We start from the raw sequence: 12,468 nt of genomic DNA on the forward strand, positions 1-12,468 counted from the left end.
AAGGATCCCCTTGTCGGAGGCCTCTGGTGGATTTAAACCAGGAAGATGGTTGTTTGTTGATAAGAAGAGAAAAAGAGGCAGAGCTAATACAGGCTTGAACCCAAGAAATCCATTTACTAGGAAAGTTCATTCGGTGAAGAGTGGCAAGAATTGCATTCTAACTCAAAGTATCATAGGCCTTTTCAATGTCCAACTTAACTAACATCCTAGGGGGTTTTTAGTATCTCTATCCATAGAATGCACCACCTCTTGAAGGGCAATGATGTTATCAAAAGGGTTGCGATTAGAAACAAACCCACATTGTTCACGGCCGATGACCTTAGGCAAAACATCCTTAAGTCGATTGGCTAAGAGTTTAGAGACAATTTTATAGCACACATTGCATAAGGAAATGGGCCGAAAATCAGCAACAATATTTGGATTGGGTTTTTTAGGCACTAAGGTGATATAGGTGCGAACATTCACACCAACGCAATATGAGATGGAAGATGATGCCAACCTATCACCTTAATTATGTGCATTGTTATCTTCCTCTCCTTCAACAAGCTTTGTTTTTTCTTTATCTTTTTTTTTTTTCATTATATGCATGAAAGCCAACCACACGAAGATGGCTCAATGTACAACTAGTCAATGGCTAAGCCAAAAAAATTTTTTAAAGAGTCAAATAAAAAAATTTAGTATTAAATTTTCATGCAAACTAATTTAATTCATTTGAAGTTGGGCTCTATGTTCTTTCATACTATTGAAATCATTTAAAATCGAATCAGAACTTGGAGTTTTGAAGTTAGAAATAGATGATGAGATTTCAAGATCAGGGAAAGAAGGAGTTTCAACTTTAGAGATTAATGATGATTGACCTACAATAGTTTTTGTGAAATATGCATTAATAGTTGATCTCTTAGACCTATTATGATTTGTGAATAAAAAATAAAAAATGACATGTTTTCAATTACCAATACAAATTAAAGAATAAAAAATTCAAATGATAAAATAATTTCTTGTATTTGAACAAATAAAAACAATTATCCGCAACCAATAGGTTTTGGATGCCCAAACTATTCAATGATCATTAGGCTTTAGGTAAATTTTATAGCAAAAATCAATCATCTGAATAATATCTGGATAATCATTACATGTTTTATTTTAAATTATTTAATTATTTTATTTAGATTCTTATTAGAAATAATTAAGCTTATTTTTTTAATTATTTTCTCATCTTTTTAAATTTTTATTGGAGATAACATAATTTTTTTTTCTAATTTCATATAACTTTATATAATTTTTATATTATATATAACTCCGCCACTGCTACTACTAGTAGTTTTTATATTGATCATAGAGTGATGCATACCTTCATACATCAATCAATCCCTCTCACCGTCCTCTTGGTTATCTATCAAGTTCCAAATCCAAACCCCACCGGTGACTAGCCTACCTCCTCAGTTTCTCACCATGCAGTCCTTTCGCAAAGGGCGCATGACTTTGTGCGTCTTCATCAAACTTTCCAAACTTGATCTTCAATTCACCAAAATTTGACATTCAAAGCATGGTCCAAGCTTAAATTTGGTACCTACACCTTTCCGGCTTCTAATTACCTTTGAATATATATGCTTATGTTTATAAGTGTCAAGTCGTTATCATTGGTATGTGGTCCAACAATTAAACACTATGTAACTTATTGCTCAAGAATGGTGATCTTCAAAGGGACATCACTGGACCGCTCATCGAATAAATTAATTAATGTGCAGGTTCATCGAACCGAAACTGAGTAAACAATTAGCTATATGCTGAACCTTCATAAATCAATCATACTATTGTTATATACTTTTATATATATATATATATATATATATATACTTGCCTTATATATACATATATATATGCTTGCCTTTGTGGTTTATGAGGTTAATATTTTTGTGGTGTATATATATATATATAGGACAATGATAATCTAGAGGCGTCCCTAGATTACTGTTTTCTAGGGTTGTTTTACTTACAATCGTTGGATTATTATCCAACTGCTATTTGTTTATATAAGTATTGTTCATCTTTTACTATTCATGTATAACATTATAGAATAAATTTTGCACCGTTTATGATAATCACAGCTGTCGGACATTTGATGGCTACTGTGGACGTCCTTAGATTTGAAATCTAAGGACATCCATAGATTACCAGTCCTTCTATATATATACACTGATAAAGCAGAACCCCAGTTCTTTTATGAAAGTTAAATATGGGATGGAAGATGCTTAATTAGTCATGGCATGGGTGTATACATATAAATGGATGCCGCCTGAGAACTAGAGACCAAACCTCAATTTTGACAAAAAAAAGATACCTATTATTTTGTGAACCCAGTTTCTTTCTTAAAGTTGGTTGTCTAATGTGCGATAAAACGGGTTAAAAATCTTGAAAAGGTACTTAACTATGGTCATATTTCAGAATGGGTACCTTTTTTTATTTTATTTTTTTCTTTTTGTATACCACAATATAATTTCAGTTCATTGGATGGGTACAAGTGCATTTTCGATTAGAACTTATCTACGTGGCAGCTAGAAAAATGATTTGGCAGGGGGTTTGGCATGTCATCTACTCATGCAGAGAAGGGACATGCCATTTTTTAATCCATATCAGATCCCTTATTCCACATCAGTCAGTAAGCTGGTCACGTTATCATCCCCCTTCTTTTTACCTTCCCCACCCTCTCTTCTCCTGATTCGTCTTCACCTTCTTCTTCTTCTTCTTCTTCTTCTTCTTCTTTGAACCAGGCATTATATTACATTGGAAATCCATTAAAATTAACCTCAGATTGCGCCATTATAACAATTCCAAATGGGTGAATATGGTGAACCAGAGACCTGTTTAGAGGATTACTAAGCCATAAAGCTCACATTCTCTCTTTCTCTCTATTTCTCTAAATCACCACCTGAGAATTCTGTAGCAAGTTTCTCAAATTGCTAATATAATATTTAAAAAAAAAACTCCTCAAGCCTGTTGAATTATGAAAAAAAATAAAACTGGATCCAGATGGCAAAGCTTTGTAAAGCACAAAAAAAGACATTGTTCTGAAATTTGCAAGAACTGCATATTCATAGTATGAAGCACATGTTTGTAAATTTACAAAGTTACATAGAGAGTTTGTTTATTTCCTCCATTTAAAACACCACAAAAATTAAATAGTTTCCAAAATTTACATAACATACACTACACCATAATAGGTATTTAGCGGCATTTATTTTGCGGCGTTTTTTTGGAACGCCACTATATTTATGACTTTAGCGGCGTTTTTCCATAAACGCCACTAAAAAAATAATTTACCGGTGTTTTCCTGCAAGTGCCACTAAAGTACTGTAATTTAGCGTCGTTTCTGTAAAAAACGCCGCTAAATTCGAGATGTTATTAAATTTCAAAGTCATAAAATTTATATTTAGCGGCGTTTTTTTTACTAAAACGCCACTAAAGTCATAATACAATTAAATTTCAAAGCACAAAATTTATGTTTATCGGCGTTTTTATAATAAACGCCACTAAAGTAATGTAATTAGTGGCGTTTTTAGAAAACATGCCGCTAAATTTCTGATATAATAAAATTTGAAACTAATAAAATTTATATTTAGCGGTGTTTTTTTTTAAAACGCCATAAAAGTACTGTACTTTAACGCCATTTATGACTAAAAATACCGCTAAAGTTATGATATAATTAAATTTTAAAAGCCAAAAAATTTAGATTTAGCGCCGTTTTTTTTAAAAACGCCGCGAGATGGTAAAAATTTTTTATTTGAAAATTTATAAAATTAAAAATTCCGTGACATTTGTCCCAAAAACACCGTGAAAATCTAATTTTTTTTTTAATTTAAAAATTACAAAATTAAACTTTAGCCGCTTTTATGCATAAAAACGCCACCAAAATTTATTTATTTTTTTAAATTCAAAATTTGCGCCGTCTTTTTTTGAGAAAATTTGAATTTGGCGTCATTAATTTTAAAATTTTTATTTAGCGGCATTTTTTAAGAAAAACACCGCTAAATACCATCAATTTTTATTTTCTATAAATACCCTTTGATATTGAAAAAAGTGTGAAAAGGATACCAAGTTATGATGAAGCAAATGAAGATGAAGATGAAGAATGTCATGACGATGATGACGACGCGATAAGAAGAAGAAGAAGATGATGATGATGATGATGATGATGATGAAACTAGAAGAGGAAGAAACAAGATGTGAAGAAGAAGAAAAGAGGAAAAAGAGAAAATAATAATAATAATAATAATAATAATAATTAAAAAAAGAGAAAAGAGAATAATTTAAAAATAAAGAACAAAAAAATCTAGAAAAGAAAAAAAATAATAATAATAATTAGAGTAGTTGTTTTTCTTTTTTTAAAAAAAATCAGGTTAAAAAAATTTACATTAATTTTTTAAATTATTTTTTAAAAACGCCGCTAAAGAACAAATAAACGGCGCTAATTTAGCGGCGTTTATCTTGAAACGCCGCTAATTGCTGGGATATTGCCGACACTATCTTTGGCGGCGTTTTGCCCGGCGTTTTGTGAAATCGCCATTATGGTAATTAGCGGCGTTTGAAAACGCCGCTAAATGTTAAAAAAAATACCGCTAAAGATCCATTATGGTGTAGTGATAAACAATTTGTTAAACCCTAATTTTCCAAAAACTACTCAACCAAGCTAATGCTCTAGCTATTGTGTATCACCAGAAGCAGCAGATCCTCTTGAACCAACTAGCACCCATATCTTCTTCTTCTTAGTAGCAACCCCATCTTTGTCATTGGCACAAGGCTGCATTGCAAGAATTTTTAGAACAGTTGGAGTTTTTTTTCTGGTGGGCTTTATCTATTTGAACCATATGCTCCTTTTCTTTTACAATATCCTTTGGTGGGCATTCTGTATTGCCGATATTTCTTCCACTTCTAGTTGTCAATTTAGTCCTATTTAGCCTTCTCTCTGCATAATTGTCCTTTCAGTGGGATTCTGCTCACATTTGCAAATAACATAACATAGGATGGCATAGATAAATTCTACTCCAGAAGACAAAACAAACAAAAATACTAGAAGCTTTACACCATATTAATGCTCACATATGATCCTACTATGCATTGACCCTATTGTGAGAGTTGGCCTATATCAAAATTGGGGATACCAACTTGTTGTGAGAGTTGCCCAGGTTCACCAGCTATGTTGATGAGGTGTTGTGAGAGTTGCCCAGGTTCAGCATCTCTGTCGAGGAGGAGATCAACCTGTTCACCAACAGTCTTAGGTTTAGCTCAAAGAATTGGATCCAAAGGAGAGACATTAATTCAGAATACTTTAATTCCAAACCTGAACAAAATGCTCTTCAAAGATCCAGGGATCAATGCTAGCCATAGGATCTATACACTCACCCAAGAAAGCATGACAAATTTAATTTAAATTGACAATGTCAGATGAACCTAATTTTTTGAAACTCTAAAAAAAACCCACATCTCCCGCATTCCCTATTGCAGATGATTGACCATCTGCCTTATCTCTCCCCCCTACAACAAAAACACATGTGTTTATGTCATAGAAATGAAAACCCCAAGTAAATATTAAATTAATGTAAATTAAACATACATGCACACCATGAAATCTTTTATTGTGTCCAGGATTTCTACAAATACTGCACTTCAGTGTGATGTCTTTCGTGCATACCTTCCCTTTGTTGAAGCCTACACTTTGTTCATCTGTCTCCCTCCTTCGAAGTAAAGGTTTCTTGCCTCTTTTCTTATTTATAGGCTAAGGTGGACAAATGGGTATTTCATCACTTTTAGTCCAACAGTCTCTACCTTGTGTAGGGTGTCAAATATGGGAATAGGTTTTAAGGTAAGTTTCCACTGTATAACACTCATCCAAGTGATTTTCAGGTCTATCCTCATTATAGTATATAGCTGAGATTGCATAACTACAAGGTATTGATGTAAGTTGCCATCTTCTACAACTGCAACTCCTTTCTTTCATGTCAACAACAAATTGGCCATTTGGCCCCAAGATTTGATACTTAGCCCCTCCAGAAAAGGTTGACATATGCTTATTGCTTATCTCCTTCAATTTCTCTAATTTCCTGACTAGGCCAGTGAACTGTGTTGCATTTCTCTATAGCATTTCGCCTTTGCTATATTCTAACCATTAGCTTAATTCTAATCATCTCATTCATAGTAATGATGTCCTTTGTTCTACCTGCTAAAATCTGACTATTAAAACACTCACATAGATTGTTCAGGACCATGTCGCATTTGAATTGAGTTTGGAAATGACTTCTAGACCAATGTTTTGGGTCTATATTTTTCAAATATTGGTATGCACCTTCAGACATAACTTTTAAATCATCCATAGTTTTCTTCAATGCTGGAATATAACTAGCCTTGGCACATGTCCATAATTGGTCCTTAAGGGTCTTACCCTATAATTTTTTTTTAAAGTTCGTATGTATGTGCCTCACATAAAATCTATGTTTAGAGTATGGGAATAATTCTTCAATAGCAAGTATAAGAACCTATATAATTGTCCATGTGCACAAATCACAGCCAATAAACATAAAGGTTCAGGAGAATGACAGAACAAAGAATGGCAAACACAAGGAATTCAACAATGAGATCTGAAATTTAATTTTGCTTAAAAAAAAAACAGACTAGTCAACAATAGACTTACCTTCTGCCTATCTGTCATGAATATCCAATGGTGGTTGTTGTTAAGGCCAAATCCTCAACCAACATACTCAAGAACCACTATCAGCTCTCATTATTCTCTTTCTCAAACACATCCCATGCCAGAGGGTATGTGCTGTCATTGGTATCTATTCCCACAGCCAACAGCAATTGGCCACCATATAAGCCCTTGAGGAAGCACCCGTCTATATAAATTATATGCCTGCAACCTTCTAAAAATCCAGCCTTGAGAGGACCCAAAGATACATACATTCATACAAAAACACCTTCACAACACTTGAACTTCACTGTTAACATGGCATGAGTTCGTAATAATTCAAGCCTATAATCATAAAGTCTCCCTATCTGTGACACCTCATCACCATCCAACATCCTTTCAAACAAGGAAACAAATTACATTGGGGTTACAAAGTTTAGACATAACAGAAATAGACAGAACAAAACAAGAAATTAGACATAATTAAACATAACATAAATTAGACAAAGTTACCTAAGTGCAATGCATTTGGCCCTCCATGCAATAAGTATGCTTATATCAACTTGTTGGTTTAGCTTAACAGCTTGGACGATCCCTGCAATTTTCCAAAAAGGATTAGCTCTAAACTGTTCAAGGTAGTTAGTTGCTATCCAATGTGCATTCACATGTCTAATATTGTGATCTCTGGTGCACTCATGCTTCAGGATCCCAGATTTAATTTGGATAGTTGTCTTGTCTTTGTACATGGGTGACGCCTACAAATACCAAGGGCACCGGCCACCACATCTGCAGAAAGCCTTGCATCTTTTCTTGTTGTGGCTTCAAATTCATGACACATTTACACCATAATTCCTGACAACTTCTTTGAACTGCTGAAAACTTCTGAATTTCATGCCAATTTTGAATTTTAGTTCCCTCATATCAATATCTTCATTGAAACCAGCTTATTTGGGCCTTGCAATTTGGTCAAATTCCATTATCTTGGCCTCGAAAACATCAATTTTGCCGTTTATGGTAATATTTGATTTGATTATATCATGCAAAAGAAATCTCAGATTGGTACGCAATTTTCGGCATTAGCTTTTATTTGTTAAGTCCTTTATTTTTTTGCTGAAGTTTTAAAACTTGTTGCTTTTGGTAAATTTTCGAATCTTCTCTTCTTGGATTTTTTTTTTTTTTTTTAAAATCTTTCTTTAGGTCTATTTATTGTAAGCCTACGGGTTAAGGTGACTAGTCTTGTAATAGTTCTTATCAAGTAATAAAATTTACTCCAATTTCTGCCCAATCCTGATAATCTTTGATCAACAGATTAAATGGCTTGTTACTGGTATTCGTGCGGGGATCAATAGTTTCAAAATTATCGCTACATCACTACAGAGACGAAGGAGGAGAAGGAGTTCCTTTTCAATCTTTGAGGTTAACCATCTAAATTTATGGTCACTTTGTAATTTTCTGTCATTAAATGGAATGAACTATATTATTTATACACATATATACCATGTATTTCCCAAGAGAAGATACTGTAGCTTGCTTTGTTTGGAAAAAATTACTGAACTATAGGGAACTCTTTGGAACACTAGCTGATTTTCTTCCATTTTAGAATATAAAATTATAAATAGCCACTTCCTGCTTTGATTCATGACCAAATGCGGTGATATTATTATTACCTATGGAATAGGGATATAACTGACGTAGTATATATGGTGCTGAAATTATCTTGTGTACATAATGCATTGTTTTTGAGTGGTAATGCATATATAGTGATAGGACAATTAACGAACTACATATTGATTGTCTTCTGACTTCTGCTACATATTTAACTCATCACATAATTATCACATCTAATGTCTGCACTTGTATTAAATCAATCTAATTAAGGATCCAAATTCCTTCTTTTTCCACCAATGCTATGTGATCCTAAGTGCAACATTTAAAAAGGTACTCGTGTATATGCATTGAGCTGTCTCCGTTCGAGCTTGTGTGATTTTCAAACAGTGAAAACTAGTTGAATAATACTTGCCATTTTAAAATTCATTTATATTCAATGATTACAAGTGTACAAAAGCATGATTGAGTTCATGTGATCATAAGGAATTTCAGAGTAAACAAAAAATGGTGGAAATCAAACAATAACAAGGGCTCTGTTAAACAAATACTTTTCAGACTTGCTATATAATAAAAATAAAATTTAAAAATTGAAATTACAAGTAGAGGTGGTGCTATCTATTGGCCTTGGACCCCTTCTATCTCTGAAAGCACACTTCAAATCCATTCTGTTTCCAGCTTTTATGAGGGCCCCTTAACAATCAACATAATTTCCAAGGTGAAGCAATCCATTGTGAAGGTAAAGAAGGCTATCATTGGAAAATCTTCAAGCTCAAAGACCATCTCAATGGAAAACAAAGATGAGATAACAGTAAAATAATCCAGACAGGAGTTTGGTACTCTAGGTGGTTTTTATTTTTTATTTGTTTAACTAAAACTGTAAAATTCCCATTAGGTATTTGTGGTTGGTCATGCAGTATTTGACATAAATTTTATATGAACTATGTGTGTATACATATTGTTGCATCCACTGCTGGTGCATGGCCTCTTGCCGGGAAGGACTTGATGAAGCTATGCGACCTTTGCATCATAGCTGTGAAGATATGAAGGATCTTTTGTTTGTATTGTTTTTATTTTTTAATTTTTGAGCTGGTGTGCTTGTATTGGCTTTGTAATGATTCAGACACTTTTTATAGATATATGAAGACATTCTTTGTATGAATGCAATGGTGTGTGACTATATTTTTTTAGTTTTGTAAATTGCAAACTAGCGGTTTTTGATGGGCTAAACAGGCTTGAGATTTTGAGACATTTGTGTTGAGCTTCCTAAATTGCTTCAGGCTCAGTAAACTTGCCTTTGGATAATCAGTCTGCAATGTTTTGTTACTGTAGTTATTGTTGTCATTCAGTTCCCGGAGTTGTTCTTCTGCACATATTTGTCACGGTGAACAACAAGCACATATAATTTCTACTCTCGTAACATGGTTATCTAAAGCCTAAAATTCAAAGAGATGTAAGTGTTGACAGGCTTTACTCAGAACCTCATGCTAAGAAGACATTGACCAGACATTGGAAGGTGGCTACATTGTACGTTGCATGGTGCCTGAGCTACAGATTGGATGGGAGGAATTAAGAATTCACGCTGGGATTGGATGTTTACTTTTCAAAGTAGCTTTATGTTTTTTGTGTTTTGTCTTATCTTTGCTTTAAGTTTAATTGTTGTGTCAGTAGTTTAAGTCAACTGTTTCCTCTGTATATTGTATCTCTGTTTGCTTTGAACTCAAGTCTTAATATATCAATTAAGATTTAGTATTCCTCTAAGGCTTCCAACGAGTTGAGTGTCTTGAGGCTTATGAGTGCATTATCTTTGTCTTTGATCCTTAACAGTGGTATCAGAGAACACATTGAAAGCAATGGCTGCTTTCGGTTCATCTTCAAAGGAGACAAATGTTCCCTTGTTTTCCAGAGAAAGCTATAATCTCTGGTGTTTGATGATGAAGATAATGTTCAGATCGAAAGACCTATGGAACATCGTGGAGAAGGGGTTCAGCGAAGAAGGAGATGGGAACCGGGTTCAAGAGAGCATGAAGAAAGATGCAAAAGCTTTGTTTCTTATACAGCAGGCACTTGATGCAAGGGCTCTCATTAGAATCTCGGAAGCAAAGACAGCAAAAGAGGCTTGGGATATACTTAGGACTGAGTATCAAGGAAATGAAAATACAATCACAGTGACGTTGCACTCACTTCATCGTGAGATGGACATGGCGAAGATGAAGACAGGAGATAGCATCCAAGACTATATGATTAAGGTTCTCGACATCGTTTATAAGCTACGGATGCTAAAGGAGGAGGTCCCAGTGAAGACGGTGGTTTCAAAGATACTGAGAAGCCTCACTCCGAGGTTCTCACATGTCATCCTTTTCATAGTGGAAGCCAAAAATCTTAAAACCCTCACTGTGGATGAGCTCAGTAGCTCATTAAGGAGCCATGAATCACTGCTCAATCTTGCAGGAGAACAAGAGGAGGAGGGGGCTCTTCATGTCAAGGGGTTTCCAATCGGTGAACAAGATGGTCACGGTGGGAGAGGCTGTGGCCGTGGTTTCTACAAAGGACGAGGACGAGGACGTGGCTTGAGTCTTGATCATGCTCGCACCTCAGAAGGCAACAAACAATACAAAGGCATCCAATGTTATGCTTGTAAGAGGTACGGGCACATAAAATCACAATGTCAGTTTAAAGGGAATGAAGCGAATGTCTCAGAAGATGTTAAAGAAGAAGATGAAGGCCTGCTGTTCATGGCTATGAATGCAAGTATGCATGAAGGTGGAGGTACATGGTTAATAGACTCAGGTTGCTCTAATCATATGTCAGGAAATGAGGAAAGGAAATGAGGAACTATTTCAACAACTAAAGGAAGTGCAAAACCAAACCATCAAGCTGGGAGATGGAAAGTCTCTTCAGGTCAAGGGAGTTGGGTCAGTCATCCTTCGCTCAAGTTGCGGGAAGTCTAATACCTTGACAAATGTACAGTTTGTGCCGGACTTAGCGCACAATCTGTTGAGTGTGGGACAACTAATGAACTCCGGTTACACAGTGGAGTTTGCTGAGGGCGAGTGCACCATTAGAGATGATGTTTCTAAAGAGAAGGTTGCACATGTGCTCATGACATCCCACAGACTGTTCACGCTCGATGCTAATGACGTTGGAGCAGCCAACGTTGCTCAAGGAGAAAAAGAGACGTCCCATCTTTGGCACAAGAGATACGGACACTTGAATCAAAGGAGCCTGAAGTGTTTATCCGAGTGCAAAATGGTTGTTGGGCTTCCAAAGATCACTGATATCGAAGCTTGTGAATCATGCTCACTGGGTAAACATAAACGAGATGAGTTTCCTGTTGGCCAAGCAAGGAGAGCAAATACACCTCTAGAGCTCATTCATGCAGATCTTGTTGGCCTGATGCGAACACCATCATTGGGAGGTAACCAATATTTTTTCTTGCTAACAGATGACTTCTCCAGGCATGTGTGGGTCTACTTCCTCAAAAGGAAATCTGATGCATTATCCCAGTTCAAAGTGTTCAAGCTTCATGTAGAAAAGCAACTGTCAATGCTGGTGAAGATGCTTCGCACGGACCGTTGTGGTGAATTCACGTCCAAACAATTCAAGTCTTTTTGTGAACTTTCAAGCATTCATCAGCAGTTCACTGCCCCCCGTTCTCCTCAACAGAACGGTGTCGCCGAGAGGAAGAATCGGACGGTCACTGAAATGGCAAGGACGATGTTGAAAGAGGCTCAAATGCCGACGGAGTTCTGGGCTGAGGCGATCGCAACTGCTGTATACATAATGAATAGGTCTCCAACAACGGCACTAAAGAAACAAACTCCATATGAAGTGTTGAATGGGTCAAAACCCAACGTAGAGCACTTGCGGGTATTGATGAGTATAATTTGCACTTAATATATAGACCTTCTTTAACTCATAATGAATTAAATTTGAATTATTTTGAACCAATTTTACACCTAATCTTATTGTTATTGCATTGTAGGAAAGAAAGAAAATGATTTGAAGGAAGAACATGTAAAAGGCACAAAATTGGAGGAAGAAGAGCAAAACAGAAAATCTAGCGCCTAGGCGCTAGCATGCAGCGCTTAGGCGCTATAACATCAAGAGGTGCAAAACAGAAAGTATAGCGCCTAGGCGCTACAGTCTTTGGCACCTAGGCGCTACCCCGATTTTTATGTTAT

The sequence above is a fragment of the Dioscorea cayenensis genome, chromosome 12 (genome assembly GCF_009730915.1).
Source record: "Dioscorea cayenensis subsp. rotundata cultivar TDr96_F1 chromosome 12, TDr96_F1_v2_PseudoChromosome.rev07_lg8_w22 25.fasta, whole genome shotgun sequence".
Classification (NCBI taxonomy): Eukaryota; Viridiplantae; Streptophyta; class Magnoliopsida; order Dioscoreales; family Dioscoreaceae; genus Dioscorea; species Dioscorea cayenensis.